Consider the following 21,172-nt stretch of genomic DNA (forward strand, 5'->3'; position numbering starts at 1 on the left):
GGAAGGTATTGTGTTCCTTCAACAGGTCAGACACTGTATCACATTCTTTTAATTTTCCTATTTAATAATCTAAACCACTTTTTGAGGTAAGCATAACAGGTAGGGAAGTCAGACTACAAACTGGAGAGTATAAGAAACACAAATTTCTAATTCATTCATAGCTAAACTTAATTTGTACTTTAGGCCCCCATTCTGTGAAGTGAAAGCAACTCAGTCTCATCCACCTTAAGGATTCTGACCTTAATTCTTCCCAGAGCTGGCATCTAAATCGGGAAGACTTTATGAGTGTCATGGTAAGAGGGACATATTAGGGAAGCATCTAATCCTCAGTTTTCATCTTACAGCCACTCTGATATTACCTAAGACAGATACTTTCTTCAGGCTCTAGATCTTTGTTATCCAATGTGGTATTGACCACATGAAATTGGCTGGTCAGAATTGAAATGGGTTATAAGTATGAAATACACACAGAATTTCAAAGACTTAGTACCCAAAAAAGCCCCTCGTTTATAATATGCAATTGACTGTATGTTGAAATGATAACATTTTGGATATATTTGGCTAAATAAAATATATTATTAAAATTAATTTCTCTTGTTTATTTTCACTTTTTAAATAAGGCTACTAAGAATTTTAAGATTGCATATGAAGACTGCACTATTTCTATTGTGCAGTGCTGCTTTGGTTAAGCAAAGTCATTTCCACTGTTACTTTGCAGACCAGTGGACCTACTGTTATGAGAAATTTAACTGAGTTTACTCTGACTCAATTCACACAGTATTGCTTAGATATTCTCAGATACAAAGTCTTACATAAGCCTATATCATTTTCTCTAAAGATTAAAATCATTTTCATTCGAGGGTCATCTATAAAGTTTTATTCAACAGGGCTCTGACAGACACTCATGAACTCATACTTTGTTACTTAAAAATGAAAATCCATGCTCTGTTCCTGACCATCAGGAAAACATCAATTTGTGTCACAAATGAATAAGGACTTCCCATAAATTAAAAAAAAAATGTTTGGGGATCTCTCTGAGAGGTGTACAAATGTGATACCATTAAAAGATTAGTTGCTACTTGAACTATTTAATTTTCAAAGGGAAAAATTACTCAAAGTCCCTTAAGCAGGGCTTTGTAGAAGTTTATAAAATGCTTTAAATTGCTAGGCATACCTGACTCAAAAAGAAACCAAAATTGTGGTTAACAAAGTCACTAATTATTATTATTTTCATTATCATTATTATTACTATTATTTAAGAACACTTAAAATGAGATCTATCCTCTTAGGCAATTTTTACTGGTTAATAATGATGTACAATGCTGTATAATGCTGCACAGCTGATCTCTAGAACTTATTCATCTTGCACAAGTAAAATTTATACCCATTGAATAACAACTCCCCGTTTCCTCCTTCTCCCAGACGCTGGCAAACACTATTCTCCTCTCTGTTTCTTTGACTATTTTATATACTTCATATAAGTGGAAGCATGCAGGATTGGCCCTTCTGTGACTGATTTGTTTCACTTTCTCAAGTTGAATATGGAAATATTTCCTTTTGTAAGGCTGAATAATATTCATTGTATGTATATACCATATTTTCTTTATCCATTCATCTATCAGTGGGCTTTTAGGTTGTTTCCACATCTTGGCTACTGTAAATAATGATGCAATAAACATGAGAGTACAAGTATTTCTTCAAGAACCTAACTTCAATTATTTTGGATAAATACTCAGAAGTGGGATTGCTGTATCACATGTTATTTCTATTTTTAATTTTTTAAGGATTCACAAAAACCAACTCAACATTGATTAAAGACTTAAATGTAAGATCTGAAACCGAAAACTCCTAGAAGAAAACATAGGGGGAAAGAATCATGACATTAGACTTTGCAATGATTTCTGGATATGACCCTAAAAGCACAGATAACAAAAGCAAACAATAGATAAGTGGGACTACATCAAATTGAAATGTATCTGCACAGCCAAAGAAAACAATTAACAGAATGAAAAGGCAGCATATAAAAGGGGAGAAAATAATTACAAACCACGTATCTGATAAGGGGTTATATCCAAAACATGTAAGGAATTCCTTCAACTCAATAGCAAAAACAAACAAACCAACCAAAAAAAAGCAATTAAGAAATAGGCAAAGGACCTGAAAAGACATTTCTCCAAAGAAAACATACAAATGACCAACAGGTATATGGAAAGATGAACAAAGTCACTCTTCAGGAGGGCAAAACATCCTGACAGATCAGAAAGCAGAGGAGAGGAGAAAACAGAACCAAGAGAGAATAATTTAGTCACTCTCTTTTCTTTGCAGGAAAATCTTGGAGGCTTGGAAAAGATTTGGGGGAACATTTTTGTCTCTGTCCTTTGAGTTAGAACTTGGAAATGGGAGAAAAGAAGATAGAGGCTGTTGAAAAAGCAATAATTAAGGTATTCCTCCCTGCCTGTTGCTATGACTTGAAAGCAGTCTCAGATAAAGAAAAGAGGTAGCTGAGGTTTTAGAGAAAGCAGCTAGTTAGAGACGATGCTCACAGCGAATGCACTGAAAGGAACAGGCGCACGACTTCTAGCAGAGGCACCACATAATTGATCAGTAAGGAAAATGTGACCGCATTTTGATGAATTCAGATGATAGGGTAAGGCTCCACAGTAGTTCTCTAGCTGTCCAAAAGAAAGTCAAATTTGTTTACCTTCGCACAGTGATACTCTAATAACAAATAATTAGGAACAAGATATCTTATCCCCCGTTCTCCCCCCCTTTCATACAGACACAGGGTAGGACGGGACATCAGCTGGACAGGCAATGTCACGGTGAGGGTCGTTTTCCAAAGCAGTTAAAACAGAGAGGTTCCAAGGGCTGGTATAAAATACATCCAAGAGAGCACAAGTGCCAAGATCAAAAGAAGAAATGCTGAACCGAACGTCAGATTCAACGGCAGCAATCACAAAATAGCATTCAGGAGAGAAGCCCAGATGTCCAGAAGCCAATGAAATATAGGAACAAAATCAGGAGTAAGGGGTAAGTGGGCACAAGGTAATATTCATCTAGCAAGTATAAAGCAACTACCTGTTATGTGCCAGGCAACATCACAGGTGCTGAAGACTCAGCACTGAGCAATACATGGTGCTTGTCCTCAAGGAACTCATGGTCTAGTAGGGAAGGTAACAAATAAATAGGCCATTCCATACAGAGTAGTATGTCTTATGGGAGCACACAAGCATGGTATTATCTAATTCAGTCTGGGGAGTCAGAGAAGATTTCCAGAGTGTACAACATCAAGGTTTATATCTAAATGATGAGTTCAACTGGGCAGGCAAGATGGTTTGTCAGGGAGGAGGGGGGAAAGGCAATGGAAGAGGCAGAGAGAGAACAGAAGGAGAGCATCGTTCCAGGCCAAGGGCAGCATATGCAAAGGCATATAGGATCAACAAAGAATATGAGAAACACAAAGAAGCTGGAAACATGAAAGTGAGAACTGACGGTAGAGAGGGGTAAAAATACCATGTTGAGTTTGGACTTTATCCTGGTGACAAAAGGAAGCATCTGAAGTATTTGCATTTCAGTAACACTGAAGTATAGACAGCCAACTTCTGGGGGGTGAGACTGAAGGCCAAGGTAACAGTAGGGAGCTTTGGCAGTGATACAGACAAGAGATGATAGTGACCAGAACTAGGGTAGTGGTAGTGGGCATGGAGAAAAGTGGATGGATTCTGAGATTTACAGGTAGAATAGAGAGGACTTATTCAATGACTGGATTCAAGATTCAGGGAGCTCTCAGATTTGGAGTTGGGCAAGGGACTGAGGTTCCAGCACTTTTTCTGTGAATAAGGACAGAAGGATCTTAGTTCCAAATTCTAGGGACTTGTGTGGGCCAGCCTACTGTGTAAAGACAAAGTCTATGAGGACTCCTGGTTCTTTGAACAAAGCTTCGTTGTGTAGGGAGGGAACATCAGAGGAAGGTTGAGGCTTCTCTGTTCTGATTTGTGACAATAGCCTCTGAGAGATGAATGACAAAGGAGCAGTCACAAATATAGTCCTCTCAAAGGCAGACCAGGTCCTGGCCCAGCTGGAGGAAAGCCGTGTAAAAAGCCTGCCATTTAAAAGGAACTCTATGGTACATCACTTTGTAATACAAAGACTATTTTTATATTTCAAGGACTGTACATCAGGTTAAGCTTCTAAAACCTAATAATGACAGGTAGTACAAAACTGGATGTAGCAGAGTCTAAGAGGAGAAGACTGCTTGTCAACCCCTGTACAAGCAGTGTGCAACCCCTGTACAACCCTGTACAAGTGTCTTAATGGGCTCCAGTATATTTTTTGACTAGAAAACATGAAGTAACCATCTTGGAAACTGCCAATTTATTAGAAGCCTACTTACTTTAGGCAGTATCCAGTCACGATATCCAACTGACATGATGATTTTCCATTATTTTTGTAAGATAAAAATCTAAAGAATCTTTCCTAATCATACCTGTAAATTAAATATTTTATACTGTAAAATATCTATGGATTATAACAAAATATTACAGTCAATCTGATACTCAATATCTCATCCAAAGATGTTGACTTTATATATAAATATATCTAAGAATATTGGAGTGGAATAACCTTACAGATTTTGGAAAACACAATTTAAAGGGAAAAGAATAACTTGGTTTTAGGAGCCACTTGGCACTGCTCACTAATATTAACAAGCTCCAAAAATTTGAGAAGCTAATGTAAATAGCACTTTTTAAAATTTGAAAATTACATTTCGATATTTGATACATTTAAAACAACAGAATTTGTTCTGAGTACTTTTGGCATGTAATTCAATCTTTCTGTAAAATACTGTTTTTCTCCCCTCCAGAATCTTATTCTTCCAAAATAGACTTTTGCTTTCTACTCCTTAAGATAAATACACAAAATTCATATTCAAATAGTTTAATATATGTGCTAAAATCAAAATCATGTTCCACATTAAGTACACATTAAACTGTTTATAGGATACAATCTATAATCTATACATACACACAAATTAACTATATATTTTGATGAAACTTCCCAAACTAAAACAATTTGGATGAAGTCTAATAAGTTAACTATGTTTACATATTTTCGTATGTGAAGTCATCATTTTACAAATTACAATTTTTCATATCATCTTTAGGCTCTCTCATGGGAGAACAACCAATCAAAACTCTAATGGAAGGTTCCATAAACTTTCTGTGGAGGAAATTCTTACTTCTCTAAAGCTTTGAAATGAGACTGTGAAACAAAAGCACATTCAGAAAAGACCTTGAGCACGCAGTGAGGGATAAAGGGGGCTGATCATAAGCAGTGTGGAGGGAGATGATGCCCTCCCCACACACACTCAGTGTTCTTGAAGAACAGAAATGCTCTCTGGGGCAGCGGGAAGATGGCAGCCCTATGCTAAATAGGTTCAGCTTTGCAATGACTGGCCCATCAGGATCAGTCAGGTAGAGAACCTTGTAGAGCCAAACACTGAGTGGAAGCTTTGCATATTTAGAAGAAGCTGTTATATATCAATAAGACAATATGAATTTGAAGGCTAGAAAAAATTACATTGCTTTTGAAAGAACGAATATTTATTATGATACAAAAGCATTGAAAAAAAAAATGTTGAGGCAACAAACTCAGTAGAGCAAAAGGGGAGAGGGAGGTTGGTTGTCTAAACTGATTCTTCATTTACCCAGCTGCCTGAGTTAGAAAGTTCCACCACTAACAAACATTTGGGAGAAAAGACAGAGCAAGATGTCAGAAACAAAGGCCAGTTGAGAAAAAGCTGAGAAGGGGCAGGAAGCATGTTGGAGGAAATTAACTTGGCAGTAAGCTTGCTCTTATGAGAGCAGTCAGATAATTGAATATCCAAATGGCTTAGCAAAGCCAGAGGTAATACAAGCAAATCCTAGGACCAAGAAATACTAATTAATGTAAGCAGTGGGGGTCCATACAGCAACAATTCTAAAAGAAAATTTGGCATGGGGTAATCAAATCACAATAGGTTCTGAATTGGGACTGCCAGTTGAGAGACAGAACCTAACCTTCTAGGAGAGGTTACTGAGCCTTCTCAGTTGGGGTATCAGGAGCCAGCCAAGGAGCCAGGGTAAATGGCGTCGTTAATAATCCATTCATGTATTCATTCAACAAATGGTTATGAATGCCCACTATGTGCCAAGTACTCCTCTGGTAATGCAGTGGTACACCAGGCAGGCAAACCTCACACTCAAGGAGCTTATGGTAGAGGAGACACACAGCTGGGGATTTGGAGAAAACTTTCATAACAGATAAAATTAGAGTCAGGAAATAAAAATAGGAGTCAGGAAAATCAGGGCCCTATCAGTTTTATAATATGGAAAACTGAGAAATTCTGATATGCATAAACATGCATGCCTAATTAACCACACCACAAGCAATACAGGTGAATTAAAAACAAGATTAATCCCAATCTCATCAGATTCTCCTATCTATCCTGAATCTCTCCCTCTCTATCACAACCTCCATGATATTGCCAAGCCCTACAAATTCTACCTCTAAAATGCCTCTCAAATAAATCTCCAATTTCCCATGCCTCACTACTACTCCTCTACTTGTCTCTCATAATTTTTCATTAGCCTTAGATCTTTTCCCATTCAATCCAATTTGCACACTGATCCTAAAGTTCCTTTTCTGAACCATATATCTGACCATGCTCCATTCCCTTGATCAAAAGCCTTCAACAATTCCCCACTGGTAATTTTCAACATTATTTTCCACCCAACTGACAGGATAGATAAAATTGAAATCCGCAATTCCATGAATAGAGCCCAAATTTGAAAAATCCGAAACTATTTCTCAGGGAAGTGAAACAAATTTCATAGCATACTTTAGTTTGGGTAGGTTTGGGAACTCCCGAGCATTCACAAAAGCATTTTACAAGTGTGTGAGTAATAAATGGGGCCATTAACAATCCACTCATGTATTCATCCAACAAATGATTGTGAATGCCCACTATGTGCCAAGCACTCCTCTGGTAATGCAGTGGTACACTAGGCAGGCAAACCTCACACTCGAGGAGCTTATGGTGGAGGAGACACACAGGAAATGTTGAAAAAATGATGACTTATTTTTAATATAATTATTTATATTATAGTTGTTAAAAGTACTATGAAGGAGAAGGATAGCATGTAAGGACACTGCGTAAAAAGGACTCCCCCTCTAACTCAGCAAAAGCAGTTGGGGGAGACTCACCCGATGAGATGATATTTTAACAGAGATTTGAAGCAGGTGTAGGAGTTAGTCCTGGCAGATGAAAGAACTTGGGTAAGAGTTCCCAAGAAGTTTAGAATTTAGACAAGCGTGATTGCAGCCTAGTGAGTAAGAGAGAAAATGTCTTAAAATGTAAGATAGAGAGGCAGGAAGATTTCTGGAGTGAGTGGTTGAATTATGGTGTCTTACGACTGAAATAAGTAAGACTAGAAAAGGATCAGGTTTGGAGGCTGTTGGAGGACGGAAAGACATCAGTACCTGAGTTTAGTTTAGGACATACTGAGTTTCAGGAAACTGAGATATTCAAGTGAAGATGTCAAATGGGAATGGAACTCAGAAGAGACACAAAATTCCATTGTACATAGATCGTTAGGTTTCATTAGAAACAAGATGGTGTTTAAAGTCATCTTAGATTAAGTTACCTAGGAAATGAACACAAAAGGAGAAGAGGGTCAATAACAGTCATAGAAATTCTAACATTAAAAGATGAAGACAGAAGGATTAGTTCCCATGTAGGACTGAAAAGCTAAAGAACCAGAAGATAACACACTATGGAAGCCAAGGGAAGTCAGTGATTCAAGACATAGGGAGTAGCTTACGGTATCAAAAGTGATGACTGTTCAAATGGGGCGAGAACTGTAATGTATCCATTGAACTGATGATCTCTCTCCTCCATAAAACTATTACTCAAAACTATACTGTCAAGTTAAAGGTAAACCAGAAGCAAACTCAACTGATCTCCCACTCCCAGGGGACTGCAAGGAAAAACCTTGGGGCTGAGAAGAAGAGCAGCAGGGAAAGAAAAGGTTATTCATGGGACAGTGTGGAAATACACTGCCCCCCCAGAAAAGGCAAAATTTCCTTATATACTTGGTTATGAAGATCATTTATAAGGATTCTTTGAAACCTACTATAAAGGTAAATTCCTCCAGAAAGAATTGCACTTGCTTTACCCTAGTGCCTTGGGCAACTACAGTTTTAAAGTAAAACTATGACTTCAGATTTTTGTATGTTTTTTTATTGGACAACTCAGTACTAAAAGTAGTTTCAAGGGGCAGATAAAACAAATAATATGACCTTGTACTATACCTGAAATAAACAAAAAAGAATTTATAAGAATGGAAAACATAATACTTGAATTAAATTTTTAAAAATTATTAAAGGGATTAACAGTAGATCAGATCCAGTGGAAGAGAGATTTGGTGAGCGGGAACAAAGTTCAGAATACAAGAGAGAAAAGCAAAGAAATTATGAAAAAGAGGTTAAAAATAAAAAATATTGATAAGTTTAACATAAGTACAATAGTAATTCTAGAAGGAGAGTAGAGGGATAATAAAAAAAATGCAGTGTTTGAAGAGATAATACTTGATTATTTTCCAAAACTAACAAAAGGTAATAGTTCCCAGATTTAAGAAGTTCAAGCAGAATAAATTTTTAATGATCCATATCTAGAAATGGAATAATTAACATTTAGAATATTGAAGATATAAAGAAGATCCTAAAAGCCACCGGATTACCTTCAGAAGACAGACATGAAGTGAAACCAAATTTTCCACAACAGTAATTAAAGCCAGAAAATTGTGTAATAATATCAATATACTCAAAAAACACAACTGCCAAAATGTGCTTTTGTACTCACAGACTAAGTTACTTCTACACAAACAAAAAGAGATAGCTTGCCACTTTAAGGCCATTTACTAAGGGAAATTCTAAAGTAAGCATTTTAGGAAGAAAGTGACCCCAGACAGAAAGTTTGAGATGCAAGAAGGAATGAAAAGCACATAAGATTATAATTTTTTGAGTAAATCTAAATGAACATCAACTGTTTAAAACAATACTAATACTGTCTTGTAAGGTTAAACACCAGAATTAAATTACACAAAAACAGTAACATATAAGAATGTGGGGTGAGGGGGATAAAGTTAAACTGTTCAAAGCCTTTTAAAATTATTATTATCCCAGAGAAAGTTAAAGTTATTGATTAAATTTAGACTTTAGTTTTCTTTAGTTTCAAAGGTAATCACTAAGTAATAGAAACAGTATACAGCTTCTAAACTAATTGAGGGAGAAATGTTAAGAGAAAACATTAGTTGTAAAGATGGCAAGCAAGGAGAGAGAAAAAAACCTAGAAAAAATAAGTAAATAGAATATATAAGACAGTAGATGTAAACCTAGATATATCATTAAACAACTAGACATACAGTCAGTGCAACTGACTAAATGATATAGTTAAGATTGTCAGATAAAAGGAGAACATCTAAAACATAGAACTGAAAATAAAGGAACAGTGAAATGTACCAGGCAAATTTTTTTTAAGTTGCTATTTATCAAGGAAAAGATAAAAGCAAAAAGCATCACAAGATAGAGAGGATCTCTTCATAAAAATAAGTGGTACAATTCACCAGGGAGATAAAATAATTTTAAATTTGCATGCAACTAACTCCATGGCCTCAAACATATGATTAAAAAATTACAAAACACAAAAAGAAATTTAAAAATTCATGAGTATAAGACATATGGCAATAGTACTTTCCAAAGATGGATGCAACAATTAAATGAACCCACATCAAGGGGTGGAGCCCATTTCTCCACGCCCTTGAGCTTGGGTGGGCCCTGTCCCTGCTTTGATCAACAGAATATGTGGGAGTAGTGCTGTGCCAGTTTGGGGCACAGCCCTTAACTAGCTGAGCAGTTTCCACTTCCTTTTTCCTGAGTCTATATGTATATGTCTCACAGAAGGAAAAAAAGAGAGAGGGGAGAAAAATGAGGAGAGCAGTAAGGATGTGGAGGAAGTGTGTGCAAGCAACCTATCTGAAAGTCTGGCTATGACGGTAACAAAAAGATGGAGCCATAACCAGAGGGAGATGTGGAAGTGGAGAGGAGGTTTGTGGGATTTTTGTTTGGTTGGTTTGGTTTGTTTCAGATGGGTGCCATTGGATGTGTTTAAAATGTCTGAATACTGTCAGGAAGGGTCCAGAATAACATCGAAGGTGGAGAGATAGGAAAAGATTTTACCGAAGAATTGACACCACTCAAGGAGGCAAAAGGAGCTGGGAGTCAGGGCACTCAAGAAGGGAGAATTCTTTCGCTGTGACTGAGAGAGCCATTAAGTTCCCCTCAGCCTGAGCAAACTTTAGACAGTTTTCTTCCTACTTATAGGCTCCTGACCTCCCTTTTCTTATTTACTTTAGAAAATGTGCAATTATGAATTCTTTCTGTGACCCTTTGAGATGTAAATTTTCTACCACCCAGGAATGTCCTTCTCAAGGACCTGGGAGCCATCCCCTTGAAATGTAATCATCAACAAGGATAGGGTCGTTATCTCCCAGTCTCAGGGGGAGGATAGGAGCCTAACTTCAATAAGTGCCAATTAGCAAACACAGATGACCTAACTGCATTGCCCAACCTCTTCCTAATGTCCTCCAGTATTTTTCCACTAGCTCATCCCAGCACTTAAAAACTCTCCCATTTTTTGTTTCAGCAGAGTTGGGTTCAACCTCTCCCCCACAGTGCAATAGTCTTGAATAAAATCTTCCTTGCTGTTTTTAATGAGTGTCTGGTGCAATTTCTCTTTGACACCTGTAACAAGAGAGGAGAAAGGATGGGTACAGAGGCACTTGGGTTTGCAGATACAACCTCAGGAATTTGAAGGAGTTCCCTAAAGTGGCCTTGATTAGCAACATACATATGAGGAAGGGTTACCTACTGAGAAGGAAAGAGTGCAAAGGTGTTCAAGGGCTTGAGGAAATTAGAGATGGTCTGAAACAGTCATTGTGGAGAAGCAAGGTAGCAAACTGACCAGAGAAACTCAGCAAGGATGCTGGAGAATATCGAAGGCCCAGTTGAGGTCAGTAGTGATGAATGTATGATGATACGACTGTGATACCTCCCATCTTATAAGGGAGAAAACAACTAAATTTAACTAATTGAACTTTGAATGTTGAACTTCATCACTAAATCTTTTCCTCACACTTTGCCTCTTCACATAACATTAGGGTACTTTAGGGTAGTAAAAATAAACCACATTTACCACAGTACACCAGATCTTCATGTTTTGAATCCCCTCTTGCTTTTCTAAGATGAAGTCCAGTATGTCCTCAGGACCTCCCTCACTGAAGGTTCCACCAAATTCCTAAGGATGCTGCATGTAACCCATGTGGGAGTCAATTCCTCTGAGAATTCTGGGGCATGGGGCACGGGGACTGTCTCACATATAATCACTGCCCCTTCCAAGGGCCCCAGGTTCTTCTGCCCCAGTGTCAGTAGGAAGGTTGCCACTTTCCATGACTAGCTTTTTCAGAGTGGCTTTCCCCCAGCAGAACAGCTGAGCCCCAAAGGACTAGTTCATTCTTTTTATCACAGCCTCTCCTTCCTAGAATACGGGGCAGCTCCAGGTGTGAGGGGAGTCGCATGAGGAAGCAGGAGTCACATGCCTCCCAGGGCTTAGCTGTGTTTACTTTCTCCCTTGGGATGACTGTCTCTCGAGGACCTCAGGGTCTCTCTTCCTCTAGGCCAGCTTCCTTAAGAGATCTGTCCCCTAGTCTATGAGACAAGTGTGCACATATATGATCTCCAAACATTTTGTTAATGGGCTCGTGGACTTCATGAACAGGAAGGAATATAACTGATCATCTCTCCCCGTGCCACTGGACAATCTAAGACAGTAAGAAGTGTCTAGAATATCACTTGCCCGAAGGTCAGTTGACTCAGCACACAGATAATCTCTGAGATGCAGGTTTGCTTCATTTCACAGTCTCAACTCTGTCCTGCGTGCCATAGTTTGTTGACCCCTGGTCTGTAAGTGTTATGAATGTTTGTGCCCTCCCCCCGACCCTAAGTTCATATGTTGAAGCCATAACCCCCCAATGTGACTATTTGGAGACAGGGCCTGTGAGGAGGTGATAAAGATTAAATGAGGTCATTAAGGGTAGGGACCTAGTCCAATAGCGCTGGTGCCCTTATGAGAAGAGGAAGAGGCACTAGCAACCTCTCTCTCTCCACCGTGTGAGGACACAGAGAGAAGGTGGTGGTCTGCAACCCAAGGAGAGAGCTCTTACCAGACACCAATCCTGCTGGCACCTTGATCTTATATTTCCAGTCTCCAGAACTGTGAGTAAATAAATTTCTGTTGTTTAAACCACCTAATCTACGGTATTTTGTTATGGCAGCCCAAACAGACTAGGACAATAGGATAAAACAAGCTATGGAGACTCTTTCATATGGAATTCGAGGCTGCCCGCAGCTGACTACTGCCCAACTTTGATGTCTTTCTTGTGCAAAATGTACTGTCCTGCTTATTTTTCTAACTGCTCGACTCTCTTCCCACTCCAACTTTTATTCATGTTTTAAGATCCCATTCTACCGTTACACTCTCTGAGAGACAGATGGCTGTCATGGGTTGAACTGTGTTGCCCCCAAAGATATGTTCAAGTCCTAACTCTCTGGCACCTGTGAACATGACCTTATTTAGAAACAGTCGTTGCAGACTTAATCAAGTTAAAATAAGGTCATACTGGATTAGGGAGGACCATGATCCAATGACTGGTGCCTTATAGGAAGAGGAAAATTTGGACATGACACACAGAGAGAATGCCATGTGACAATGCAGGCACAAACTGGAGTTACGCTGCCACAAACCAAGGAACACCGAGAACTAGCAGCAACCGCCGGAAGCTAGGAGAGAGGCATGGGACAGAGTCTCCTTCTAAGTCCCCAAGGAAGAACAAGGCAGACACCTTGATTTCAGACTTCCAGCCTCCAGAACAGTGAGAGAATAAATTTCTATTGTTTTAAGCCATCCAGTTCGTGATACTTTTTTTTTTATGGCAGCCCTAGAAATCTAATACAATGACTGTCCTTACCCTTTCTCTAATCTCAACAAAATTAACTGCTTCCTGTACTCGTCCAATAGGGCCTTGTGATTCCTTCACTCTTAGAATAAATATTTATTGAGGGACACTGTGTACACCAAGCTCTCTGCTAGATGTTGAGAGTACAACAGAGACCAAGATGCTGATTTCATGAAATCTAGTGGAAGAGACAGGAAAAAAAAAAATCCAGAAAACAGACAAAAATAAATGCACATTCAATAAAGGTTAGGAACAAAACAGAAATGGAGTTTAAAGAGGAGAACTTTGGGTGACCAAGAACTTTCTAAGGAGGTGACATTTAAGCCAGGGGACATGATTTCTCGGTAGAGAAAAGAGCAAGCAGCAGAGTTCTGAGCCAGAAAAGCATTTAGCTCCTTGTGAGAAATGACACAGACCAGACTGGGAGGGGCAGTGCTATGAGATAAGACTGGAGAGATTGGCGACGGCCTTCCCTGCAAGGCTTTATTAATGTTTTTGATTACTCTGGTTGCTATGAATTGGATGGGGATGGCAGTGGCAGGAAAGGACGTGTGAGGAGCAGACAGCAGGCTGTGGGTGGTCCAGGAGTGATAACAGCATCTTAGACTAGGATAATGCCAACAGAGGGATGCGCATAGATTCCACATAAACGCTGGAGTAGAAGCAGCAGGGGTTGCTGGTGGAGCAGTACATACCATTGTCACAACAACGCCTAACATTTAGCTTGTCACTTATATTTCTCGCTTTCCTTACAGACTTCAGGGTTTGGATGACAGGTATTGTCAGAATTATCTTTCAGTTTCTAACACTTGGCATAAAACTCAGTAATCATTTGTTGAAATTAAAAACAACATTCTCTGACTTTGCATCATGTAGACACAGTTTATGTCTAAGATCCAGGTAAGCCAGATGCACAACCATAAAATTCAGGTGATCCAGTTTACTATGGGTTTATAATAGTTGTATTCTGAGATAATTGTTTCCAGGTCCGAAATGGATGACTCTTACAATCACAAACTATAGCAAATCACTTGAAATGAGACTGCTTTATTTGGGGGAAAGAGACAGAGGCCAAGTGGGTCTGAAATCACTGTAAATTTCAGTCGTCTCTTAAGTCCTTTTCATTTTCCAGGAGCAATGGTTTGTATTATGGGGACTTTAATTCAGCTTCTTTTTGGGTGGTCCCTTCTGGAGGGGGTTCCTCATGGTTAGCTCATCATGTTGGTACCACCTCCTCGTTAAAGCAGGGTATGTGTTGAAGGGTCAATGTTAATAGAATCTGCAGCAAGATCATAGCTGGACAGCACAAAACCACATTAATTGACCAACATCTCTTTCTTCTTACTCGGTGTGCAGATCGTCTCTAACAACCAAGAATGGTCAAGACCATGGTGCTATAGCTCTTTCATACATTCTATGCATGTGGCATTAAACAGTCTCTAGGTTTGGGCTGTGATTCCTTTTAAACTAAAAACAAGCCCTTAAGTCTTAAAATGTGGGCTATATGAACCACTGAGTACAGAGGTGAACTGCTAAGATGTCTTTTCCTGGGTTTGTTTCATCTGGGGCAGAAGTCACAGCAGGCAGCTCCCAGGCCAGATCCAGCCTGCTGCCATGGTTGGGTTTTTTTCCAAAAAAACTTGAATAATCAGAATAGCATATTTTTAAATTACAAAATTGCATCTAAAAGATAGTCTGGATTTTGTGTTTCTTTTGAAAATAAAGAATGGAATCTCTAACAACGTGGGTCATGTATGTGTCCTGGTTGAGAGCTAAGTAGAAACCTCTCCTTCTGTCTGGGCTGTGCTGCCCATTCACTGCAGGCCCACTTCACTCATTTATAGCTCTTGATTGCGATCTGTGTGCTTTTTTTTTTTTTTAAGTTAATTTTTATTGGAGTATAATTGCTTTACAATGTTGTGTTAGTTTCTGCTGTACAGCAAAGTGAATCAGTTATATGTATACATATACCCCTCTTTTTTAGATTTCCTTCCCATTTAGGTCACCACAGAGCATTGAGTAGAGTTCCTTGTGCTATACAGTGGGTTCTCATTATCTACAGTAGGTTCTCATTATCTATTTTATACATAGTAGTGTATATATGTCAATCCCAATCTCCCAATTCATCCCACCCTCTCTCCCCCTTGGTATCCATAAGTTTGCTCTTTACATCTGTGTCTCTATTTCTGCTTTGCAAATAAGCTCTTCTGTACCATTTTCCTAAATTCTACACATAAGTGATATTATTCGATATTTGTTTTCCTCTTTCTCACTTACTTCACTCTGTATGACAGTGTCTAGGTCCAACCATGCCTCTGCAACTGGCACTATTTTGTTCCTTTTTATGGCTGAGTAATATTCCATTATATATATGTACCACATCTTCTTTATCCATTCCTCTGTTGATAGACATTTAGGTTGCTTCCAAGTCCTGGCTATTGTAAACAGTGCTGCAGTGAACATTGGGGTGCATGTATCTTTTTGAATTATGGTTTTCTCTGGGTATATGCCCAGGAGTGGGATTGCTGGGTCATATGGTAGTTCTAATTTTAGTTTTTTAAGGAACCTCCATACTGTTCTCCATAGTGTTGTGCCATACACTAACAGCGAAAGATCAGAAAGAGAAATTAAGGAAACAGTCCTATTTACCATTGCTTCAAAAAGAATAAAATACCTAGGAATAAACCTACCTAAGGAGGCAAAAGACCTGTACTCAGAAAACTGTAAGATACTGATGAAAGAAATCAAAGATGACACAAACAGATGGAGAGATATACCATACCCTTGGACTGGAAGAATCAATATTGTGAAAATGATTATACTACCCAAAGCAAGCTACAGATTCAATGTAATCCCTATCAAATTACCTATGGTATTTTTCACAGAATTAGAACAAAAAATTTTACAATTTGTATGGAAACACAAAAGACCCTGAATAGCCAAAGCAATCCTGAGAAAGAAAAACAAAGCTGGAGGAATCAGGCTCCCTGACTTCAGACTATACTACAAAGCTACAGTAATCAAGACAGTATGGTACTGGCACAAAAAGAGAAATATAGATCAATGGAACAGGATAGAAAGCCCAGAGATAAACCCATGCACATATGGTCACCTAATTTATGACAAAGGAGGCAAGAATATACAATGGAGAAAAGACAGCCTCTTCAATAAGTGGTGCTGGGAAAACTGGACAGCTACATGTAAAAGAATGAAATTAGAACACTCCCTAACACCATACACAAAAATAAACTCAAAATGGATTAAAGACCTAAATGTAAGGCCAGACACTATAAAGCTCTTAGAGGAAAACATGGGACTTGTGTGCTTTTGTGTTTGTAATGCTTGCTTCTAGCGTCAGTGCAACCATCAGGCACATTGAAGCCTTGGTAAGAAGTGTAGGGCACCCCCCGGGTCACAGGTGAAAGACAGGGGATGGCACCACAAAAAGCCTAAGCCAGAACACAGGATATTAAGGTTCAACGCTTCCCAAAGAGCACACTTCTTATTATTCCTGCTTGTTTCAAGGTGAAAAGCTGGGATTTACCTCCCCCTAGAGACGCCACTTAAGAAGCCTAGTCCCCTGCAGCCGTCCTGCCAGCAACTGTTTTTAAACTCACCTTCTAGCTTCTTGTTGACAATATGCTCAGAAAGGCAAAAAGATTTCCTTAACACATTTCACAATACAATTTCAAGCACAGCATTCAGAAGCATTAGAAAAGAAGTGTTTAGTCACTTTCTATAGACTCTGGAGTTTTATTTATTTGTTTAATTGTTTTTTGAATAGGTAAAATAGTCACATGAGTCAGCATATCAAGACAAGAATTTGGATGAGAAAATTTCCCATGGGCACCCTTCTAAAATGAAACTTTCAGATCCTTCCTTGACAAGATAGCTAAATAAATTCTACATGGGGTAATTTGGGAAAATGTATTCCAGGGTCAACAGATAAGCAGGTTCATTTTATAACAAAGGATTAGCACCCTTCAATTCAATTGAAATCTCCCAAGGAATTCAAAATGGTTTACAGATTAGCTCTCCTTTCCACAGCATCTAAACTAAATGATCTCTTGTTTAAGTGGTTCTCAAAGTGAAATTTAAGAATTGCCATGACTACTACATGAAGGCTTTATTTTTATAAGGCTAAAAATGGTATAAAAATGATTTTGGTAATATTTTTAAATCTCAGTAGAGGATAGCAAATGCCCACTTCTCTCCTTTCCCATCTTTTCTCATACTTTCCCAGTGTGGAAAAAAAAAGCAAACAGATGAGCTGACAGACACAGTCAGGCAGAAAGAGAGTGACAGTGAGCAAAAGATGATTACAGAGAGAAAGACAGAGCCAGGGGCATGGGAGGAGGGTCAGGAGGAAGGGTACAAGAGGGAGGGAGAAAGATGTCACCAGGGAAAATCCAGGGTCAAGGAGAAACAGGAAGTGCAAGCCACCCAACGCCCATCCTCCTATGTCTGGGTTATGAGAGCAGGCTACTAGTTCTCTGGGTTGCCAAGTCTCAATGCAATTCTAGTAGGGTTAGGCAGGGTGATTACATGGATAAATTTAGAGCATTAAATACTCCTAATCCTCCCCACAAATTTTGTAGCCAGAACTATTAATGAGGAACTGAATTAACTAATTTTAGTTTTACTCCTACTCCCTCCTGATTAAGACTCGATCTGGGCCAATTTAGATGAGTTACTTAAAGCCAGACGTAAAGGCATTCTAGCTTGGGAGTTGTCCCGCATGGGGTAGATATATCAGACCTGGCTTTCATGGAAAAGTTCAATTTATCCAGATAATATTTCTCCAATGACACAGGAGGACCAGTCTTTGGTCAAGGATAAACACGTAGTAGCTGGATTTTCTAGCTTGGATCTCCACATGGGTAATGCTTGAAACTAGTAAAGCCCAAACGATAGGTTCTATTCTGTTATACTCCATGGAGAAAACTGTGCACAGTCTACATACTGATCACTCAGCGTGTGTGATCATACACACAATGTGACATCTCTGATGGTCCCAGACATGTCACAGCGAGCCAGCTCACATGTTGAGCGCTCCTCTAGGCCATGTGAGGCACTGGGTCTTTCCCATGTTAACCAAGCACACACAGCACCACCTCCAGAGCACCAAGTCACATTGAGGGTTGATGGCTGATGATGGAGCAGCAATTCGCATTGTGAATCAAGGAACAGAGGCGGTAGCATTCACCCTCTGGAAGAGAAGCTCCTGTGCAAGGAAGCTGTTTCAAGCTGAGCATCAGAAAGGAGAGGATGACTGACAAACAGGAAAATAAGCAGAAAGCATCCCAATTATTCGCAAACTATATATAAGGTCACAAGCCCCTCTCCCAAACCTTGGGGCCAAAATGTTTTAGAATTCAGAATTGTATGTATTTCAGAAATGTACTAAAGTGTGTATATTATATAACCTCTCACCAAGGTCTGAAGTGGGACTCAGAAATCAAATGCACCAGTATTTTTGCAGCAAAATACGTGAATATTTACACTAAGTGGGATAAATAAACAACCCAAATAGCCTCTGTCAGGTTAGGTCTGGTTTTACCCTCAAATAAGTTACGGAAAAGGCCTTCAGTTTTCTGAGCTTTTAGAGTATTGAAAATAAAAGATTGTGGGCCTGTATGCTTTCCTTCAACATAAATTACTAGTTTGGGGATAAAGATGCTACAGATTCTACCGCTGGTGCTTTTATTGCTACTCCATTTCCATGCTTTGCTTCCAAAACTACACTGCCACTCTGAGAGAACCCCTGGTTGTACTACACGTTAACACCCTGAGGCCACAAATTTATTCATTCAATTAGCGTAGATGACTGATTTACTGAACACCTACTATGGGCCCACTTGACACTAGGAACACACTAGGAATAGTGACTCAGCTATACTATTAAATGATTCTCTGGAGCCAAAAGCCACATATTCTTAAATTCTAGACGTCCCAGTTTGCAAACGCTATTGAAAAAAAAAGGAAATACTTGGCCTTATACCTTCTACTCTAAGGATTTTGATGGTAAAATCTATTTTTAAATTTTTATTTTTGAATCATCTAAGAAAACACCACTGCTGATCGAGTTTATGTGAAATTTATCTTGAGCAGCAAGTAATACTAAAATGTCTGTTCTTGAATTATCTGGGATTTTAAAAATTCATTTAATTATTTTTATTGAGAGATAGGCTCTCTCCTTGCCACTCATTTCCTCTCTAGGAAAAAATTTTATAAAACAACGAACCGCTAATCCAAATAATCCAATATTTACTGATTATCCAAACAAATGAAAAATATAGCAAAAGATTTATTATGCCACATAAGTTAAAACTTAGTTTAATTAATTTGAAAAATTACTATTTTATGAGGCACAGATTTAATTTGACACACTGGAACCAATGATTGCTATTTAAGAATCTGTTTTAATGTTTTGTTTTTATTCCAATGCAATGCTTCCAATATTCCATCTTTGTAGAGTGGCTGTAGTTTACCTTTAAGTATTAAAGTGGTCATCCAAAGGATTTTAAGCAGTCTTCCAGATTCAGAATTCTTCTGGTTTGATAAACACAAGCCAGAGAATAATTTGAATAGGAAATTTGAAAGAGGGACCATAACACAAGATCATGTCAAAACAGAAAAATAACACTAGTGATATAATTTGGCACTAAAGTAAAGGATATGAAAACCATGGATCTGAACTTATGGAAAATCAATCCAATATTTTTAGTTTCGTGCCAATACCACGTCTGGAACAAAGCTTTTAGCCATGTTGGAGTATGATTTACACCTTCATAATTTTCTGTGTCTTATGCCAGCAACCTATAGGAAAATCTAACCCATGAGTTACAAGCAGACAATCTAGGCCTTCCATTTGATATGAGCAAATTCTATGAATAAAAGTGTTGCTAATTTTTACATTTCTTACAAATCCTATTGACCCAGGGAATGAATATTAGTGCAAAGCTTTAAGCCAGTCGCCAAAGCATGTATAAGATTATAACAATCTGACATGCTTTACGTTGTAGAGGAATAGGTCAAAAATGATGCACACTAGGACAGAATTTTGTCACCATATGAAATATTAAAACTGAATACAATTAAACTCTACCAATCATATATAGCTGGATAGAAGACTCCTGGGATGTCAGGGGCACGCATTTGTTGGTCAGCACACTTACTACAATTCATATAACAGGTTCATTGGATATTTAACTATATAGGGAAGTTAAGCTCCCACAGGAAACATGTCATAATTGAAAATTCACGGTCCCTAGAAAGAGCTAAAAACCTTAGTTTTGCTCTATCACCAACGACTGAATATACAATATTTATTAAAATAGCACCTTACTGGGCTTCCCTGGTAGTGCAGCGGTTGAGAATCCGCCTGCCAATGCAGGGGACAGGGGTTCGAGCCCTGGTCCGGGAAGATCCCACATGCCATGGAGCAACTAAGCCCTTGCGCCACAACTACTGAGCCTGCGTTCTAGAGCCCACAAGCCACGACTACTGAGCCGGCGTGCCACATCTATTGAAGCCTGCGTGCCTAGAGCCCGTGCTCCACAACAAGAGAAGCCACCACAATGAGGAGCCCACACACCACAACGAAGAGTAGCCCCTGCTCGCCACAACTAGAGAGAGCCCGTGCACAGCAACGAAGACCCAACACAGCCAAAAGTAAAAATAAATAAATTTATTTAAAACAACAACAACAACAAAAAAACCAGCACCTTACTTTTAAGAGATAGTTCTGCTTAAATCAGATTATCCTCATATCTCAAGCTGTATTTCAGGTATATTTTTCCAAATGTTAGAACATTTTTTAAATTGTTTACTCAAAAATTCCATCTGCTTAGATACTGTTGTTCATTCAATATTTTTATTATTGCTAGTCATACTAGCACAATGCTTGTCAATGATGACTTTTATGTTCTGTCAACTGACAGCTTTGTTAAATATAATCATATAATGCACTTGAGATATTTCATAAAACATGTACTGAAATAATTCCTTGCTGAAGAACCTGGTCAGTCCTGTATCCTTGTGTCCCACCTATAGGACAT

At 38.6% G+C, this 21,172-nt stretch overlaps 1 protein-coding gene across 1 annotated transcript in view; it reads right to left on the reverse strand.

Moving 5' to 3' along the window:
* The window catches only part of PTPRR (protein tyrosine phosphatase receptor type R), a 380,848-nt gene that overhangs the window by 328,715 nt on the left and 30,961 nt on the right, over window positions 1-21,172 (reverse strand). The gene's annotated exons all lie outside the window — the stretch shown is intronic.

This window comes from Balaenoptera musculus, chromosome 10, assembly GCF_009873245.2.
Source record: "Balaenoptera musculus isolate JJ_BM4_2016_0621 chromosome 10, mBalMus1.pri.v3, whole genome shotgun sequence".
NCBI classification, from domain to species: Eukaryota; Metazoa; Chordata; class Mammalia; order Artiodactyla; family Balaenopteridae; genus Balaenoptera; species Balaenoptera musculus.